This window comes from Pongo pygmaeus, chromosome 21, assembly GCF_028885625.2.
Source record: "Pongo pygmaeus isolate AG05252 chromosome 21, NHGRI_mPonPyg2-v2.0_pri, whole genome shotgun sequence".
NCBI lineage: Eukaryota > Metazoa > Chordata > Mammalia > Primates > Hominidae > Pongo > Pongo pygmaeus.
In genome coordinates, this window is record NC_072394.2 from 51,971,199 (window position 1) to 51,992,223 (window position 21,025).

At 47.2% G+C, this 21,025-nt stretch overlaps 1 protein-coding gene across 2 annotated transcripts in view; it reads right to left on the reverse strand.

The window, feature by feature from the left end:
- KCNB1 (potassium voltage-gated channel subfamily B member 1) overlaps positions 1-21,025 on the reverse strand; it is a 127,830-nt gene that overhangs the window by 17,728 nt on the left and 89,077 nt on the right. The window lies entirely within an intron of this gene.

Below are 21,025 nucleotides of genomic sequence, written 5' to 3' on the forward strand. Positions count from 1 at the left end.
TGATTGAGTGTTCATTGTGTGCTAGGCACTTTCCATGAAATAGCTCATTTCATTCTTATAATAACCCCGTTCAGTGCTATTAGCTCCATTGAACAGATGCGGACACTTTGGGTTTCCACAGCTAGTAAGTGGAGGAGCCAGCATTTTAACCCAGGTCTGTGTGACCTAAGAACATGAGCTCTTAAGGCTGTGTTAAAAATCAGATGCGGCTGGGTATGGTGCCTCAGGTCTATAATCCCAGCACTTTGGGAGACCTAGGCAGGAGGATCGTTTGAGGCCAGGAGTTCGAGTCTAGCCTGGGCAACATAGTGAGACTCTGTCTCTATAGAAGAACAAAGGGAAAAAATATCAGATGAAAGCTAACCTTTTGCTAGAAAAATGCCTAGACACTCAAGATTTTGCGGGTAATTCCTAGGGAGGCACAGACATTCTGGGCCCATGTTAACTCCTGATTGGAACTATGTGCTTTTGGGGGCTAAAGACCTTGGCTTAACTACCTTTGAGTCCCCTGGATCAAGAAGAGAGCTTGGCCCAGAGAAAGGGCTTAATGGATATATGTTGAAATTAATGGAATCTAGGCCAGTCTACAGACTATGCAGAAAAGCAAACAGATGTAATCAATTGCTCTGAGGGTCTTTTTTTTTTTTTTTCAAAAATACAAATCCAATCACATTACTCCTTCGCTTAATAAATCTCCTGGGCTCCTCATGAAAAAATCCAAACCCCTAAACCTGTCTATTGGGTCCCCTGTACCTGTCTTGCTTTTGTAGATTTTCCCTTTCTCTTCCTCTGCCCCTAAGTGGGAAAGGGGGGGCCTTGTCACCATGGCTGTATCATTTGATCCTGCCTGCCAATGATCAGAGCACGAAGTTTGGATTAAAAAATCCAGGTTGACAGGCTGGAGTGCAGTGGCATGATCTCAGCTCACTGCAGCCTCCTCCCGGGTTCAAGTGATTCTCAAGCCTCAGCCTCCCGAGTAGCTGGGATTACAGGCGTGCGCCACCACGCCTGGCTAATTTTTTGTAGTTTTAGCAGAGACAGCATTTCACCATGTTGGCCAGGCTTGTCTTGAACTGCTGACCTCAAATAATTGACCCACTTTGGCCTCCCAAAATGCTGGGATTACAGGCCACTGTACCTGGGCGTTTTTTTCATATTACTACTTTAGTCAACAAAGTTTTAAAAGACATTTAAGAATTTTATTTTTTCCTGCCCTTAATATATTGTTCAGTATTGTATTGGCTGCATTGGGAGGGGGAATAAAGAAGTATAAGCCTTAAAAAAAAAAAAAATCCAGGTTGAGCCAATCCGTATACTGGGGCTTAGCCAACCTACCTTTGAGAAATTTGAGCTCAGGAACCCAGGCGGTGAGTGGGTTACGGGACGGTGAGTCCCTGAATTAAATGTTAAGTAGAATCTAGGCTTGAATCAGCTTCATGATAAGCCCAGCCCTCAAGCAACTGTCTCCCAAATGTAGGGGACAGAGATGCCATAAAAACATCAGACAAAGCTGAGCCTTAGTCTAGACATGGTGGCTTACATTTGTAATCCCAACACTTTGGGAGGCTAAGGTGGGGGGATTGCTTGAGCCCAGGAGTTCGAGACCAGCCTGGGCAACACAGTGAGACCCTATCTCTACAAAAAATAAAAAAATCTGTCGGGTGTAGTGGCACATGTCTATAGTCCCAGCTACTTGGAAGGCTGAGGTGGGAGAATCTCTTGAGCCCAAGGAGGTTGAGGCTGCATTGAGCCATACCACACCACTGCACTCCAGCCTGGGTGACAGAGAGAGAAACCCTGCCTCGAAAGAAAACAAAATAAAAGAAAAAGGAAAAAAAAAAAAAAAGAAACGAAATTAGCCGGGCGTAGTGGCGGCACCTGTATTCCCAGCTACTTGGCAGGTGAGGCAGGAGAATCGCTTGAACCTGGCAGGCAGAGGTTGCAGTGAGCCGAGATTGCACGACTGCACTCCAGCCTGGGCGACAGAGTGAGACTCTGTCTCAAAAAACAAACAAACAAACAAACAAAATGAAAGAAAAAGAAAAAGAAAGCTGAACCTTCAAGAGAAGCCAGAGAATGAAGGGAAGGTACAGATGAAGGAGGAGTGGGGACTGCAGGAGGGTCATAGCAAGGTGCTGACGGCAGCAGTTAAGAGTTGAGACTCTGGTGTCAGCCTGTTTGAGGTTCAAGCCTCAGCTCTGCCATTTCCTTACATTGAGCAAGTTATTTAACCTCTCTAAGCCCCAGTTTCCTCATCTAGAAAATGGGCTGATAATAACAGTATCTACCTCAGAGAACTGCTGTGAAGATGAAACGTGTTAGCACAGACAAAGTGCTAGGACAGCTTCCAGCAGCACACGGTGAGTGTCTAATAGATGCCAGCTGTCATCACAGGGGAAATCTCAGCCCACATCACCCCATCCACTCAGATTACCCAGCCTCGGGGTGGCCCGGTCTTGGTCTTTGCCTCCTGTCCTTGTTCTGAGACTGTCTGCTGTATCCTGTAAGTCAACCCAATTGCTGCATGGGTGAGTGTGAGAGGTTTCTGGCCCTGCAATGAATCCCCAGTAAGGACACATGGTTGTCAAGTCCTTCTCATTTTGACTCTGACCTCTCTCTCTGGCCACTCCTGCCATGGGTTCTCAGAATTCACACTCCTCTAGCCGCACACTATCATTGGTCAATTCTGCATGTCCAAGCTTCTTGCTTGCTGTCTGGTGAACTCCAATCCATCTTTTCAAATCCAGCCCATGCGACCCCTTCCCTTTGGAGTTCTCCCTGCTTTCCCCAGGCAGGGTTGACTGCCCCATCCTTGGGTTTCCTCACAATTTAACCATACCTTGGGGATACTTACCACTCATATCCCATCACAGGTGCGTGCGTGTGTGTGTGCATGCATGTGTATGTGTGCGTGTGTGTGTGCATGTGAGTGAGTGTGCTTATTGCTGCCCAGAATTGGTGAGCACTTGGAGGATGGGGATGAGTTCTGAGGTTTATCTATGTGCCCCCAGCACCTAACCCAGGGTGAGACACCTGACAGGTGCTCCCCAAGTATTTGTTGGCTGTTGCTCAAGTTCATGGAGTTAGAAGTATAAGGGTCAGGACCAGAATTGTTTTTTTTTTTTTTTTTTTTTTTAAGAGACAGTATCTTTCTCTGTTGCCCAAGCTAGAGTGCAATGGTGTGATCATAGCTTACTGCAGCCTCAAACTCCCATGCTCAAGCAATTCTCCCACCTCAGCCTCCCAAGTAGCTAGGAATACAGGAGAGCACAACCAAGCCCAACTAATTTTTAACCTTTTTTGTAATGATGGGGTCTCACTTTGTTGCCCAGGCTGGTCTTGAACTCCTGGGCTCAAGCTGTCCTCCTGCCTTGGCCACCCAAAGCACTGAGATTACAGGTGTGAGCCACTGCACTGGCCTGGGAAATATTTCTTGGTCATCTACTCTGCGTGAGGCACTAGGCCAGACACTGGGGATGCCGCAGGGGGCAAGAGAGTGCTGGTGCCCTGATGGGCCAGCTCTGAAGATGAAAGGGAATGTTTTGAGGTGTGGTGCCTCCCCAGCCTCAGGGGTTCCATAACTTCTGATTTTTTTGCTACAGTTAAGTCTGACACATCCTATGTTTAAAAAAAAAATAGGTTTGAGTTTCTTGATTTGCACCCATTGAAAAAGAAAGATTCTGTAATACTTTATAAATGAAATGTTTGAGGCAGGGTGCAGTAGCTCAAACCTGTAATCCCAGCACTTTGGGAGGCCGAGACAGGTGGATCACCTGAGGTCAGGAGTCCAAGACCAGCCTGGCCAACGTGGTGAAACCCCGTCTCCACTAAAAATACAAAAAATTAGCCAGGCGTGGTGGTGGGCGCCTGTAATCCCAGCTACTCGGGAGGCTGAGGCTGGAAAATTGCTTGAACCCGGGAGGTGGGAGTGGAAGTGAGCCGAGATCATGCCGTTGCACTCCAGCCTGGGCAACAAGAGCGAAACTCTGTCTCAAAAATAAAATAAAGAAAATAAAACGTTTGATATATACAAAAATAGACCTAATTTATATATAATTTATGAACCATAATCAGATGAACACCTAGAACCCGCCACCCAAATGGAGAGACAGAGCAGGCAGCAGTAACACTGACACTTCCTTTGTGTCCTTCCCACTCCAGAGATAACCTCTGTGTGCAGTTTTTCATCCCTTTATTTCTCTGTATGATTTTCAATAAGAATATATGGGTCCCTAAACTGTCAGTTTGTTGCGCTATTTTTTTTTTTTTTAAGAGATAAAGTCTCACTCTGTGGCCCAGGCTGGAGTGCAGTGGTGCAGTCACAGCTCGAATGCCTAAGCTCAAACAATCCTCCTGCCTTAGCCTCCCAGGTAACTTGGACTACAGGCGCATGCTACCATGCCTGGCTATATTTTGTAGAGATGGGGTCTCACTATGTTGCCCAGGCTGGTCTTGAACTCCTGGCCTCAAGCAATCCTCCCACCAGGGCCTCCAAAGTGCTAGGATTACAAGTGTGAGCCACCACACCTGGACTTCGCTCAGTTTTGACGTTCTACTGTATGTATTTTGCTACTTGTATCACTCTTTCCTTAATGGTAAAAACAAAAAATCAAAAAAGCCCACTCACCTTCTTTATTTTATTTTAGCTTTATTCTAAGAAATCATATGCAAAATTGCTGATTTTTCATGCCAGGGCTATATGTATTAAATATTCACCAAAATAAATATGTGATTGTTGGAATAACATCTTGGCAGCACACTTTTTGGTGCTCCTGTGTTGAGCTGAGGAGTGTAGGTCCTGGAGTTGAAATTCTAGCTCTTGCCATTCATTGGTGGAATGGCCTTGGGCATCCAAATGTTCACTGCCTCAGTTTCCTTATTTGTAAAATGAGGACATACTAGTGGTTTTTAAGGGGATGATTTTTACTCCTAGGGGACACTTGGCAATTTTGGCAGAAATTTTTGGTCGTTACAACTGGTGGGAGGGGTGCTCCTGACATCTTGTGGGTGGAGGTCTGGGATGTCACTAAATGCCCTACAATGCACAGGACAGCTCCCACGGCAAAGAATGATCCAGCCTGAAATGCCATCAGTACTGAAATTGAGAAACTCTGGGACATGCCAATAGTCAGCCCCTCACAATTGTGGAGTTAGGGACACAGAGTGGGTCAGAGTGGGCAGCCAGTGGGCTTTGGGCTGAGCCCTACAGGAAGCTGCTGTCGTCTGGTGACTTCTGGCAGGAGGGGGCCTGCACAGGGAGGAATGGGTTCCCGGGAGTCTGTTCCTTTAAGAGCTGGGCGGTCTTATTTTCCCCCAAAGGCTAGCAGGGGAAGCCTGCTTTGGTTTCTAACCCCCAGACAACTCCAGGGAAGGCCCACATAATTGATGTTCTGGCGACAGATGCATGAATTATGCACCCAGCTATTGTACAGACCTAAAGCAGGCACCCCTTTTGTACCTGAGACTGTGCCCTCCCTCTCCCCTCCCCTCAGCCCAAGGAAGCCTAGGAAATGAGCAAAGCAGGGGGAGGGGCTCCACTGGACTCCAAGGTGGGGGGTTGGGGGGAGTGCCTGCTGCTCAGGGTTGGGTTGGGAGGGTTGGAGCACACCTGCCATTGGTCTGTGTGAATGTGCATCACACAGCATGTGAGGTAATGCAGTGTGGGGGGGTCTCCCCTGCCCCACCCCTCCTGACCTCACCTGCAAGATCTTTTTCTTTTCCAGACTCAATGAGGCCCTTAGAATCAGGGCCACACTTCCTGCCTGGGGAACTTCCCAACGTGAGTTAAGCCCTCTGTGCCTCAGTTTCCCTATATGTAAGACGGGGATCATTGCAAGACTGCAATGAAAATTCAATGAACTCAAAATGCTCTTAGCTAGTGGCACAGCCACTTTAAACTTAAATTGTATTTATTTCTCCACAATTTCTTTACATTTATTTATAAGCTGGTTTTGGACTTGAGTTTGAGTCCCAAGGCTATTATTCCCCAGCTGTGTGGCTTTGGCAAGCCACTCCTCCTCTCTGAGCCTCTATTTCCTTTTCTCTGAAATGAAGATGAAGGTAACTGAGCACTCACCTAAAAGCCACTTAATATATAATGTTATTAAATTATTATTCAGGGCCGGGCGTGGTGGCTCATGCCTGTAATCCTAGCACTTTGGGAGGCCGAGGTGGGCGGATCACCTGAGGTCAGGAATTCGAAACCATCCTGGCCAACATGGTGAAACCCATCTCTACTAAATATGCAAAAATTAGCCGGGTGTGGTAGTGGGTGTCTTTAATCCCAGCTACTTGGGAGGCTGAGGCAGGAGAATCGCTTGAACTCAGGAGGCGGAGGTTGCAGTGAGCCGAGATCGAGCCACTGCACTCCAGCCTGGGCAACAAGAGGGAAACTCCGTCTCAAATAAATAAATTATTATTCAGATAATTTATGGTCAACCCCAACTCTAACCTCTGTACTGGTTGCTTTTGGAAGCCAGGAGTAGCTGTGTAGACCCCAGTGACTGCCTAAGGCAGCGTGTGTCCTCTAAACAGCTCGTGGACCCAGATGGACTGTGTTGATTTGGTTTCTGGGATAAGCCCCAGGGGTGGGGAACCGGCTACCACCTGGGAGTCCTCCCAGCCCCAGCTCAGGCCTGGACAGGCGTCTGCTTTTCTGGGATCTGAGCCCAGTTGGGCTTGGCAGAACTCCAGGAACCCGGGGAGCAGAGGCAGGAGCCAACACCAGAGACTGGGAGGCTGTCCCCAAATTCCCTGTGAAGAGGTTCTGGATCCTGAACCTACCTGTCTGCACCAAATGGGAGAGGGGGCTTTGGTCTTCTGGGGGAAAATTGGCAGGTGAGGATCCCCAAGGTGGAATTCAGGAGTGCTGGAGCCAGGCCCTCCTCATCCTAATTGTTGGCTCTGGTAGTTAATCACAGAGAGGCCTACGGACTGTTTATCGTGGCCTCTGCACACTTCCCTGCTGTTCCAGGAATGTGGATGAGGCACAGACTGTCCATGCAGAAAAGGGCTCAAGCTTCCCGCTGGGAAGATGGGGAAACTCAAGCAGAGAACGGAAGCGACTTGTCCACGGTCACACAGCCCATTGCAGTCAACACTGTTCAGTAACACTAGAAGCTTTGGCAAGCTGGAAGCTGCACCTAGTGTTTAGGGCTTGCAAACTGCTCTTCATAAACATGCAGGTTTATAGCTGCAGCATTCATAATAGCCCCACAGTGGAAACAACCCCAATGTCCATCAACTGATGAATGGATAAACGAAATGCAGCTATCCATACAATGGAATATTCTTCATCCATAAAAAGGAATGAAGTGCTGATATATGCTACAACACAGACGAACCATGAAAACATTATAAGTGAGAGAAGTCAGACACAAAAAGCCACTTATTAAATGATTCCATTTATATGAAATGTCCAGATAAAGCAAATCTATAGAGACAGAAAGTAGGTTAGTGGTTGCCAGGGTGGGGGATAGGGATTAACAGTTAATGAGCATAAAGGATGTCATTGGGATGAAAATGTTCTAAAAACTGATTTAGGGCAAAGGCTGCACAATTTGGTAAAATTTAATAAAAATTATCAAATTATATGCTGGAAATGGGTGGGCATTATATGATACATAAAGTAAGCCTCAATAAAGTTATATAAAAAGTTGCTTTCCATAAGGGGCAGCCCATTGCTTTTCTTTTCTTTCTTTCATTTTTTTTTTGAGATGGAGTCTTGCTCTGTAGCCCAGGCTGGAGTGCAGTGTCACGATCTCGACTCACTGCAACCTCCGCCTCCCGGGTTCAAGCGATTCTTGGGCCTCAGCCTCCTGAGTAACTAGGATGACAGGCCACCACGTCCGGTTAATTTTTGTATTTTTAGCAGAGACAGGGTTTCACCATGTTAGCCAGGCTGGTCTTGAACTCCTGACCTCAGGTGATCCACCTGCCTTGGCCTCTCAAAGTGTTGGGATTACAGGTGTGAACCACCGCACCGGGCCATTTTTTTTTTTCTTTCTCTCTTTCTTTCTTTCTTTCTTTCTCTCTCTCTTTCTTTCTTTCCTCTCTCTCTCTCTTTCTTTCTCTTTTTCTCTCTTTCTCCCTTCCTTCCTTCCTTCCTTTCTTTCTCTTTCTTTCTTTTCTTTTCTTTCTTTCTTTCTTTCTTTCTTTCTTTCTTTCTTTCTTTCTTTCTTTCTTTCTTTCTTTCCTTCTTTCTCTTTCTTTCTTTCTTTCTTTCTTTCTCTCTCTTTCTCTCTCTCTCTCTCTCTTTCTTTCTTTTTTCTTTTAGACAGGATCTCACTCTGTTGCCCAGGCTGGAGTGCAGGGGTGTGATCTTGGCTCACTGCAGCCTCAACCTCCCTTTTTGTATTTTTTGTAGAGATGGGGTTTTGCCACGTTGCCCATGTTAGCCCATTGCTTTCCATCCCCACAACATATGGATAGTTCATAGGAGAGAAGAAGAAGCTGAGCAAGCCACAGAACTGCTGTAAGCCCTGCAGTGACTCCCCATTCTCCCAGTTAAGTTCCAGTTCTTGTGCATTTAGTTGGCATGTGCTTATTGAGCACTTACTAAGTGCTATGCTAGTTGCTGAGGGTGCTGCATGAATAAGGAAGAAAATTTCCTAGCCTCACGGAGCTAGTAGGGAGAGGCAGACCAAAAAAACTCAAAAACATAAACCAGGAAAGAGGCAACGTGATGTCAGATAGTCTTAGGTGCTGTGAGTTATTGAGAAAAGCAAACCAGGCGGATCGATGCAGAAGCACTAGGGGTGTCCACGGGAGGCGGAGTTGTCAGGGCAGGCCTCTCTTAGGAGGTGTCTCATTGCTGAGACTTAAAAAAAAGGAGTGTGTGTCATTCAAAGATGTGAACATTCTAGGCAGAAGGCACAGCACGTATGAAAGCCTTGGGTGGGAATAAGCCTGGTATATCAAGCAACCCAAAGAAGCTCAGTGTGGCTGGGGCTGCATGAGCGAGAGCGGGAGAGCCAGGTGGGCCTGATGAGACCTGATGAAGAGATCTGGGTTTTATATTAAGATCACCTTTCTTCTCTCTCCTGACCATTTCTCCTATTTCCCACTGTATTCCACACTGAATCCTGGAGAAACCACTTACAGTTCCCAAACTCACCACCATGGGTGCTTCCGCCTCTAGGTCTTTGCTCTTCCCTCTGCCTGGAGTACCCTTCCTTCTACTCCAAACCCACTTCTCCTGGCTGGTTCCTACTGCCTATTCAGGCCTCAGCTTTGGGGCCACTTGCCCCAGCGAGCCCTCTCTGGGCCCCGGGTCTGCATTAGGTACATCAGTTCTCTGAGCTCACACAGCCCCTGCGCATCCCTGATCACAGCCCTGGTGCTGCTGAGCTGAAATTGTTTTCTCCTTTCTGTCCCACACTAAAGTGTCAGCTCCATGAGGGCCTGGACTGGGTCGGTCTTGTCCAGTGCTGTGTCCCCAGCTCCTGAAACAGTGCTTGGTACAGATGGGAGCTTCCTATATAGCTGACAAATGAATGAACAAGCGAATAAAGAAAACCGAGGCTCAGAGAATGAAGTGACTTTTCCAGAGTCTCGCAACTTGCAAGCGGTGGTTCCAGACCCATAGACTTGATCTCAGGTCTGTGGGTCTCCCCAAGACATTTTCAAGGACGTAGGAGGCGGCGGCTGCTGGCCCATCAAACCTTCGGTCCTTTTATGGTGCTTCCGCTTCCCCCAGCTTTAAGGGGGGATTACAGCTGGGGAGTTTTAATTAGAAGGGTCACTGGTGCAGATCCGATTAAGGGGATTGGGAGCAGGCTGATGGGGTTGCCCGCATCCCCTACAGGCAGGGGCCCCTGGCAGAGGATTGGTGAGACATTGGAGTCAGGAGCCTGCAGGGGGCGCTCGTGGGCACAAAGGGACAGGAATCCTGTGCGTGTACAACAAAGGATGAAAGCAGAGGGCTTTGCCATGCGAAGGAAGCAGTCACAAAGATGGAAAGAGGATGGAGGGCCACTGTGGAGGGCGCCCTAGCCCTTATAACCCAGAGGCTTTGCTGCTGGGAAGTTTATTTTTACTTGGTTGACCGAGTATCAAAATTGGGAGATTTTACATAAAAATCCAGATTTTCAGATTCTTTTGGAAAATTAGATGCTCATCTTCACTCAACCTGCATTCCCAGTGGCAACCACTGGCTGGAGCTAAGGAACAGCAATCCCTTGGGAGAGGGAACCAGCTCCCTAGTGTGTCACAGGCCCTTCACCTGTTTTGTGATCTGTCTCTGCAGGCAGCTGGGTTTGCAGTCACTGACCCACCTGAGGCAATAATGAAGACAACACCTGCCATAGGGTATGAAGAACTTTCCAGACAAGATCTGCATCAGACTCTACAAGCCAGGAACATGGGGGTCACACTTCCCATACCCTGCCCTATCCTGTTTCCCCATACCCAGGAGTCAGGAGACAGGAGCCTGCAGGGGGCAGGCTAAGAGCTAAGAAGGTTAAGTAGGAAGTAACCAGGCAGAGTGAAGGGAAAAGCATTCCAGGCGGAAGGAATAGTGTGGGAAAGGCCCCATGGCAAGAAAATAGCGGTTGTTAAGTCCGATCAATTCAAGTTCACCAGCATCTGCGCATCTGTTCCATTCTCTCCACCTGCACAGTCCCCACCCTCCCACATCAGGACTTCTTTCTGGCCTCCCCAAAACCACTCTCTGGCCCACTATTGCAAGACCACTAGCTGTCACCAATATCTATTCTTCCCCTCTTCCATTGTCATAGAGTTTTAGCTGGACCCAGGGCTACCCAGAATAAAGACTACATTTCCCAGCTTCCGTTGCAGTTAGATGTGGCCATGTGATTAACACTGGCCAATGGGAGGTGAGCAGAAATAATACAAGCCCTGTCTCCTTTTCCTCCTTCTTGCTGGCTGGGAGGCAGATGTGCTGGGCAGAGCTGGAGCAACTGTCTTGGATCTGAGATGGAAGCGAATCTCAGCACTAGACTGGCCCTTTACGGGAAAAGTTTGCCAGCTTCTGGTCTATCTCATAACATCCATCTTGTTTAAGCCACTCACTGTATTTTGGGGTCTCATTGTTACAGCCGCTTGGTCTCTCCCTGCCTGACTAATTCTCCAGCCTTCTGTTGTTCCGTGCTCCTCTCTGCCCCCTCATCTCAGGTACATTAACCAGTAACCTTCCTTTGGTCATTCATAGTCTCCACTATTTTCTTGCCATGGGACCTTTGCCACACTGTTCCCTCCACCTGGAATGCTTTTCCCTTCACTCTGCCTGGTTACTTCCTACTCATCCTTCTTAGCTCAAGATCACCTGTTCAAGGAAGCCATCCTTGACCTTCCTGACCAAGTCAAATCCCAATCACAGACTCTTATAGTACTATTATCCTTCTCTTCATAACACTGTTCAAGTTGCAATTTTGCAGTAATGTCCACCTCTGCAGACTGTAAGCAGTGTGAGGGCAGGGATTATATCTGATTTTTCTCAATCTTGAATCCTTAGAGTACATAGTTGGTGCTCAACACATATCTATGGAACAAAGGATCTCATTTCATCCTGATAACAATCCTACAGGCTGTGCTGTGCCTCCACCTGTTTTATAATTGGGGAAACTGAGGCTTAGAGAACAAATGTCCAGAGGAACAATTAAGAAAATAGTAGACAGCTGGGCATGGTGGTGCAGGCCTGTAATCCCAGCACTTTGGGAGGCCGAGGTGGGCAGATCACTTGAGGTCAGGAGTTTGAGACCAGCCTGGCCAACAAGGTGAAACCTTGTCTTTACTAAAAATACAAAAATTAGTCAGGTGTGGTGGCACATGCCTGTAATCCCAGCTACTCAGGAGGCTGAGGCAGGAGAATTGCTTGAGCCTGGGAGGCAGAGTAGTGAGCCGAGATCGTGCCACTGTACTCCAGCCTGGGCAACAGAGCAAAACTCTGTCAAAAAAAAAAAAAAAAAAAAAAAGAAGAAGAAAGCAGTAGAGAGAGAGTTTACATTGATGTCTACTAGACTTTGATGCCCTTCTTTATTTTAAAAAATATATATACCTGAGACCTTTCTTATCCTAGTATCCTGGGGTCTGGTTTTTAACTTATGCCTTCACTTGAACCGTCTCCCTGAGGTAACTGCACTCTTCTCAACAAGCCCTGGGTTGGGCAACCTCTTCCTAACAGGCCAGCCAGGTTCCCACAAGCCTCTCCAAAGGCAGGAATTCTGGGAGGTGGTGATGTCACCATCTCCTGCCAACCTGAGGACAATAGTCTCTGGTGGAGGAGGAGGAGGAACTCAAAACTGATCCCTGCAGAGGGAAGAGGGGATGAGGAGGCTTGTCTCTGGAGAGGAGAAATGTGAGACAGCGTGCTCCCTGCCTGGGTGATTGCCAATTCCCTATATTTGCTGAGGACACGAGCAGGTGGGAGAGGAACTGTCAGTGTTAATCGTGATGAATGGCACGGGTCCATTCCTGTTGTAGAGAGCAATGTATTGAATGAAAAATGAGGAGCGCAGGAAGTGTTAGGCAAGGACAGTGTCCCCAGGTTCTGCCGGCCACAAACCAGTTCCCTTGTCCTCTGAGTCTGGCAGGAGGGGATTGGAGAGGGTAGTCTCTGAGAGCTTGACCAAGGTGGCTGGGGTTGCTAATGGAAGCTAATTATGTGAGTCTGGAGAGATGCTGGGGTTAGGTACTACTCTGGCTAATGTCAGAATAATGGCTCTGTGAGTGGTCTTTTTTTTTTGACAATAGCCAGATTTACTGGTTAATGTCCAATCTACTTTTTGAAAGAGACATTTTGGTGGCTTAACAATAGATCTTTCTCATCTATTATGAAATTATAGCAGTTTAGTCTCACTAGAGATTCATATTGAGGTGAAATGGACACGTGGGTAATTGGGAGACTTACTTTTAATTCTGGCTGGGCATCCTTAGGCAAGTGTCGTCACATCTCTGATCTTTCTCATGCAGGATCCACTGAGAGTCTAATGGGTCTCCAGTACAGTTCCTTTCTAGGTGGTGACTCAAGAATCTAGTGGCTCTACCATCTCAACTGGTAGCCTCCAGTCTTGCCAAGGCAGAGGAAGGGACAGTGTGGACAAGTCACACTTGCTCTTAAATGCCCGCACCCAAAAGTGATACACATCATTCCCTCCCTCAACAGTGAGGCCTCTGGTATCTTACTGTGTCCTCCAGGGGGACACAGTAAGTGCTTTGAAACTTACAAAATGCTTTATAACAGGCTAAGGAGATGGTCCCCAATATGGGTGTGTGCACAATATGACACACTGGAGTGCAGAAACAAATGACTGGCATTTCTACCCTTTACTGTTAAAAAAAAAAAAAAAACAACAAACAAGAAATCAAGTTTTCCTGATGTTAAGTCCATGAATTAACATCGGGATCCTTGTTCACTCTGTATGTCAGGCAGTCATGGAGAAAGGAGAAGTGCCCTGGAGGGAGACTAGAGGTGCTTCAGCTTAGTGGGGTTGGTAAGGAAGACCTCACATCTTTGTTTGATGGCCGCAATGCCATGTATGTGTGTCTGGGGTGAAGAGACTTCTAGCACTCATGGGTGTCTGGTTCCAGTCTTCCTCCTGGGCATAATGTCTATTTCCTCGAGGCAGTGGGGCGGGGATATCTGGTTCTACATGGGCTCTGCGTGGGTACTGGCAGAGGCATTTAAGAGTGGGTGTGAGTTCTTCACACACAAACTTTGATGGGTAAAGTCAAGACATGGTGGATTTGTTCATTACTGTAGCACAATCTAGCATCTTCTCACTAATTCATCTGGTCAAGTCAGGTTACAGATTCTATTCTCTGATTTTAAGCTAACTAGTCCTCTCAGACAAGGATGAATGGCTTACAAAGATCCTGGAAAACAGGCATGGTGGCTCACACCTATGATCCCGGCACTTTGGGAGGCTGAGACAGGAGGATCACTTAAGGCCAGGAGTTTGAGATCAGCCTGGGGAACATAGTGAGACCCTCCCTCCCCGCAGTCTCTAAAGAAATAAAAATAAAACATAAAGATCCTGGTAAAGCCACAAGGGTTTGGGGGTAGTATTAGTAATGGAAACATAGGAGAACATCAAGACAGTGGCTGAACTGATGCTTCCCCCACCCGAGTGGTCCAAGTCCTTTGGCAGTGACAACACAAAGTTAAAAATAATGATGATCTCATCAGATCTGACAAGAGGTTGGCCAGAAAAGGGTTGAAATGATCAGGAAGACTCTTTGTATGTGAATTTTCATCTACTCTCTTTTACAGTGAGCCCTATTCTCATTCATTCATCAAGAAAGAAAGAAGGCAGGATAAATGAAACTTGATAAGGAATGAACGAGCTAGATCCAGGGGAGGGAGGCACTAGAATGTGTTGGTTAAGAACCAGGACTTGCATTTTAATCTGTTTCTCAATTTTCCAGCTGTGAGGCCTTGGACAAGTTTCTTAACCTCCCTGAGCCTCAATTTCTTCATCTGTGCAATGGGGATCACCAGAGTTCCTCCCTCACTGGGTTGTCATGTGGGAATTCAATGAGATAATGCACAGGGTGCCTGGCATGCAGTAAGGCCTCAATGAATGTTAGATGTTCATTTGTTTTAAAGCCATGAGGAGTACTTCGCCTTGATATAAGGAAGACTGTTCTAATGGTGGGAACTGTTACAATGAGCTATTGTTATTATTCAATGAAGGGAGGCCAAAGAGAAGGGTGGAATCAGCAAGATCTGGGTTCAGATCTTGCCCCTGACATGTACTGGCTGTTTGAATTTACACAAGGAACTTCATCTCCCTGAGCTTCAGTTTCCTCATCTATAAAAAGGGACTATTAATACCCACATGGTCAGATTCTTATAAGGATTTACCTCATTCATTCATTCATTCATGTGGGGATGTGCCAGGTAATCTTTTAGGCCCTGGTGATACTGCAGTAAACAATTCAGGCAAAAATCCCAGTTTGCACGGAGCTGATGGTTTTGTAGAGGGAAGGGGCACACACAGTGAACAATAATAAGTCAACAGGATCATTTCAGGCTATGATAATGGCTATGAAAAAATGAAGCTGGTCAGGGGAAAGAGAATGACTACGAGATGGTTTACTTTAGCTGGGGTGATCAAGGAGGACCTCCTTGTGGATATGACGTTTGAGCTGAGACCTGAATGATAAGGAGGAGCTGGCCACATGATCATCAGTGGGAAAAACATTCCAGGTAGAGGGAACAGCAAGTGCAAAGGTCCTGAGGTAAGAACGTGTTTGGCAAGTGTGGTTGAAGTAGGTTAAGTGGAGGGGAGAGTAAGGAATGTGGTAAGGGGGGCAGACCTTAGAGTGCCTCCAGGCCACACACAATGAGTGTAGAACATGCTATTATTATTAGTATCATTAGCAGCAGTCTTCCTCTGACTCCCTTGTTTGTCCCCCACTAAGGACCTGCTTTGGAAAATAAGGACATCCATTCTTGTGGTTCTCCTGGAAGATCCCTTCAGTTATTCAGCTGTCCCACATGAAAACATTCAGGGTAGCAACACTCCAAGTCCTTGGTCTGGTTGTTGAAGGGGAGTTTGACTCATTAGAATGTAAGGAATAATTGCATTGATTGTCCAGGAAAGTGACAAGGAGGTGACTCTGGTCATGCAATTTTGAGCTTTGGCTTCAACCTTTGGGGGCCTCGCCCTCCCACCTCCCATTCTCTCAATTCTTAAGGCTCAGGGGTGAGATTTCTATGGGCCTCGGGCCACTTTGAGGAAAGCCATGTGTGCAAGAGACAAGTATCCATTTTCTACTCTTTCACAGAATCCTGATTTACAACTGGCTTACGTGACTACTTGGCTTACGTGACTACTTTGCTTAAAGATCACACCACCCAGCCTCCCCTGCAGCTAGATGGAGGTCACCTGCTTGGATCTGGTCAATAAGATGGGAGTGGGAGTGTTGTGTAGGACTTCTAGAATCTCTTTTTACTTTTTTGTTTTTTTGTATTTTTTTTTCTTTTTTTTTTTGAGAAGGAGTCTTACTCTATTGCCCAAGCTGGAGTGCAGTGGCACGATCTTGGCTCACTACAACCTCTGCCTCCCAGGCTCAAGCGATTCTCTGCCTCAGCCTCCTGAGTAGCTGGGATTACAGGTGCATGCCACCATGACCGGCTAATTTTTTTGTATTTTAGTAGAGACAGGGTTTCACCATGTTGCCCAGGGTGGTTTCTAACTCCTGAGCTCAGGCAGTCTGCCCGCTTTGGCCTCCCAAAGTGTTGGGATTACAGGCATGAGCCACCGCACCCAGCCCCAGAATCTCTTCAAAGCAGGGAAGGCTGCCTCCTCTTTTTAGGTCTTCCTCCATCCTGCTGCCAGGGATGATTACATGATTGCCGGAACTCTAGCAGCCACTGAGAGTCATGAGACTGAAAACCCCACTCTGGGAAAAGCAGAGCAGAAAGGTGGAATGAAGCTGGGGCCATGATGACTTTGTAGAGCCATGGTACTAGTTGTGGACTATTTTCATCTGGACTGATGACAGAAATATACTTCTCTCCCTGGGTCTCACTTTGTTATAGAGCCAGGCCTAGATTCTAATCAGTACTGCAGTGGTTAGCCCAGTAATTCTCCAGTATATGGAGAATATGGAGTACAACTTACACATGGACTGCCAACCCATCTGATAGTAACACAGGCAAAAAGACACCGGTTGCCCAGAATAATGTAGCAATGGACTGGGAACAAGTTGCTCTGAAAACAACTCCATTCCATGGAACTTGAGTAGTTCCCTGTGTCCTTAACTGGCTCCACTCCACACCCTTCCTTCCTTCCCTTTCTGGACTCTCAGTAGCCTCTCATTTTCCTGTTCTAAGAGGGAGGTCAACAGAGACCTCGGCACCTTTTCATTTGCTGTTCCCTGGGCCTGGCCTGGAGAGACCTTTTCCTGCCACCTCCCCTGCCCCTTCACCAGTTTGCTTTCTTGCTTCTTTCAGGGCTCAGTAGCAATGCCACCAGCTTTTCCTAGACTGAATTAAGTTGAGTCAGCCCTTTCATTGCCCTGTCACGGCAGTCTTTGTGAAGTTTCATCACTCTCCTTCTTAAAGTCCTCCGGTGGTATCCTGCTGCACTTGAAACAAGGTCCAAACTCTTATGGAGACTGCACGGCCCTGCCTGACTTGGCCCATGTTGACCTCTCTGATCTCTTTTCCTCTGTGCTCTCGCACACAGTCACTCCCTTCCAGCCACACTGGCTACCTGTCTGCTCTTCCACATGCCAAGCCCACTCCTGCCTCAGGACCTTTGCACTTGCTGTTTCTCTGTCTAGGACGTCCTCATCCCGGATTGTCTGTGACTGGCTCCTTCTTATCCCTCACATTCTCTCCTTAGAGAGGCTGTCCCTCACTGCCTGATTAAAAATAACCTCTTCCTCAGTCACTCACTCTTGCTGCACTGTTTTACCTCCTTGGTTATTTGTCACAATCTGCAGTCATTTTTATCTTTTTATTTTTTAGACAGGGTCTCAAAAGGGTGCAGTGGTGTTATCATGGTTCACTGCATCCTTGATCTCCCAGGCTCCAGCAATCCTCCCACCTCAGCCTCCCGAGTAGCTGGGACCACAGATGTGCACCACAATGCCTAGCTATTTTTTTTGCTTTTTGTAGAGATAAGGTCTCACTATGTTACCCAGGCTGGTCTCAAACTCTTGGGCTCAAGCCATCCTTCCGCCTCAGCCTCCCAAAGGGATGGGATTATAGGTGTGAGCCACCATGCCTGGCCAAATCATTTTGTTTATTTGTTTGTTTACTCATTTATTTTCTGCTTCTCCACCAACCCAAGTTAGCACATTGAGGGCAGGGACTGTGTCTATTTCACAAGGCTGGATCCCCACTGCCCAACACAGAGCCAGATATGGGGTTGGCACTCAACAAATACTGGTGCACTAAATGACTGCCTGAATGAATGAATAGGTGAATGGTTTGTGGGTTGGTCAGTTGGGTGGAGGGACGGATGGATGGATGGGTTTAGAAGTCATGACCCCAACCGGACCACCCAAATGCAATATGTTTACTGAGAACCCCTCCTATACAAGGCACTATTGGAAAATGCAAGCTTGAATTAGCAGCTGAATGCCTGATACTAATGATATAATAACAGCTGATATTTATTGATTTCTCACCAAATCAGGCACTGCGCCAACTGCATTGCATGACCAATCTCATTTACTCCTTATATCAACCCCAGGAGGTAGATACTCTTGTAATTCCTGCTTTGCAGTTGCGAAAACCAAGCCTCAAAAAGGTGAGGTTCCATTGGAGGAGGAAGCATTTGGGCTGGGGCTTGAGGGCTAGAGATGAATTCCAGCAGGCAGAGATTGGAGTAGGGGTGTTCTAGGCAGAGGTAGCTGCATATTCAAAGGGTTGGAGGTGGGTAATAACAGTCAATCCAGTTTGGCTAGGGCAGGTGTGCACAGAGAGAGAAAACTGGCAAGAGAGGAAGCCACCATTTACTGCACACCTGCGACATGTAAGGTACCAAAGCATTTATTCACCATCACCCCAGGAAGTAGCTCCTCTCTTCACCTTCATTTTTCAGAGGATGGATCTGAGGCTTGGAGCCACTAAATAACATGCCTAGAGCCACACAGCAGGATTAGGACTTGAATTCATGCCTGTCTCACTCTGAGGCTGGGTCAGAGATGGATAGTCAGAGGTTCAGGAAGGAGTTGACAAGGCTAGCTATGGAGTAACTGAGCATGTACTAGCAGCCAGGCACAGCATATTATCTCATTTAATCCTCACAAGTACCCAGGAGGTAGGTATTATGGGGTAGATATGTTTTTGGATAGTTTACCATCATTTTTTGGGAATTGTTCCTCCGCCACAATCACATATTAAGTGAAGTTGACCCTGTTTCTCCGTTTCAGGGGGTAAGAGTGAGATTCAAGCTTACCAGTTAGGATAATTCATCTCCCTGGCCATAGGGATTACTTTAGTAGTGTGGGCATGACTCAAATTGGTCAATCAGGGTTCATCCTGGAATTTTTCTCAAATTATTGGGAAAGAGGTGGTCTCTTTCATCAGGGGCTGTTGAGTTGACAGGATATCAACCAGAAGGGGCTGGAGGGTCAACTCCGGCTCTCTGGGGAAAAAAAATCTGCCCAAGAGTGTAGCCAAAGCAGAGGGACTCTGTGCTAAGACACAAAGCCAGGCTTCTAATGACGTTATTTGAGCACCTGGATCCAGCCATCCCTGAAGCCATCCCTTTGGATTTTGATGAATGCTCTTTTTGATGAACTGATGAATGCTCTTTTTGGATTAGGCCAGTTGGGCTGGATTTCTGACCCTTGCAAATAAAAAGTGATCTGACTTAACAAAATTGTTATCTTAATTTTACAGGTGAGAGACCTAAGATTCATAGCGGCAAAATGACTTGCTTTTAGAATCCACAGGAAGGAAGGAGCTGAATCACACTGAGATATCACAAAGAAAGTGCATGGCAACTACCAGGTCCTCAAGAAATGCCTGCTCCCTTCTTCCATAGACCAAGGAGTGGTGGAGAGAAGGACGGGAGGAGGTATACCCACTGGTGGAAGCTCCCCCATGAGCTCCAAGCTTCTGGGCAGATTCTAGATTGCATCTGGAATCCTCCAAACTCTCCCAGCCTGCACTGGGGTCTGGCAGGAGCAACCAAAGCCCAGGAGTTGACACATAAAGTGAACCAGCGGTCAGATGTCAGCATTTGAACAAAATTCTTGAGGATCCCACTCTCTCCAAAAAAGTGTCATCTAAGAGTCCTGGCTGCAACACAGGGTTTCCATAAAAGGGCCAGAAGTCCTAGCACTTCTCAGGGCTTACGCTTAGTAGGATCTTGTACAGATAATTGTTTCAGTATCACCAAGGATTCTGTGGTCACTTGAACTTCTCAAAGCTCCTTCATATTGAAACTGGATAGAGAGTAAGGGGTTAGCCTACAAACTTTGACTTTGGACAAAGTTGGGTTCCAATCCTGGCCCTTGGCAGCTGGGTGACTTTTGGTACATTACTTAACCTCTCTGAGTCTCCCGTGTGAAACAGGCAGAATCGGAAGATGAAGTCAGACAAAACAGGTAGACACTCTTAGTACAGAGTTTGGAACCTCTTCAGCTTTTGGGCAAGCAGATGAGTTCTAGATATAGGTTGAACTCTGGCATGGATGATCACATCATCTCTCTGAGCCTCAGCTTCCTCATCTGTAAAATGGGGCTCAGAATAATGCCCCCTGCACAGGTGGTTGTCAGGCAGCAATGAAATCGTGCATGGAAAATGCGTACCCCAGGGTACGCATGTGAACCGAGGCCACCCTGCCAGCAGGAGGCCCCCCCGTCATCCACCAGCAGGGAGTTTTGGCCCACACAGTGAATTCGTTGCCAATATTTATTTTCCCTATGAATTCACATTTGAGCTTCTCAAGAAAAATCTGAAGCTCTGGGTATTCTTGGTCCACGCTTCTCCGTGGCAAGCCCAGGCTGCTGCTGCACGGTGTTAAGTCCAGTCCTGCACTCTAAAATCTCACGTGCACCCTGTGCGTGTTGTTTATGAGGCTTGCTTGGCTTCTGCAGGAATCTGGGTTTGGAAGCCCAGGAATAAATCATTAGATGTGTAGCCAGCGATGAGGGAAAAGATTAAACAGTGCCAGAGAAGCAGTCATGGGTTCCTTAGGGAATGCTGGGCCAAGAGCTGGGTCCACGAGATGCCCTGGATCAGGAATATGCAGATAGAATCCCTGCCTGGGCCAGCCCCTCATCCATCCGTATATGGCTGCAGAGAAGCCATGTTGCTGCTTCCTTAGAGCCCCTGGCTGCATCTTCCTCTAGTCTCTCCTGCTTCTAGACTGCTCTGAAGCCCCTCCTTGTCCCCACCGCTCATCCTACAACACCTCAGTAAAGCAGAATTATAGGATAAAAAAAGACGGGCAGGAGATAGGGGACTACTTTAGCCTAAGTGGCTTTGGAGGGCCTCCCTGAGGAGGTGATGCATGAGTGGGGATCTGAGGAATGCAAAGGAGCCAGCTCGCAAAGATCTGGGGAAAGCTGGTCCGGGCGGCAGTCACAGCAAGTG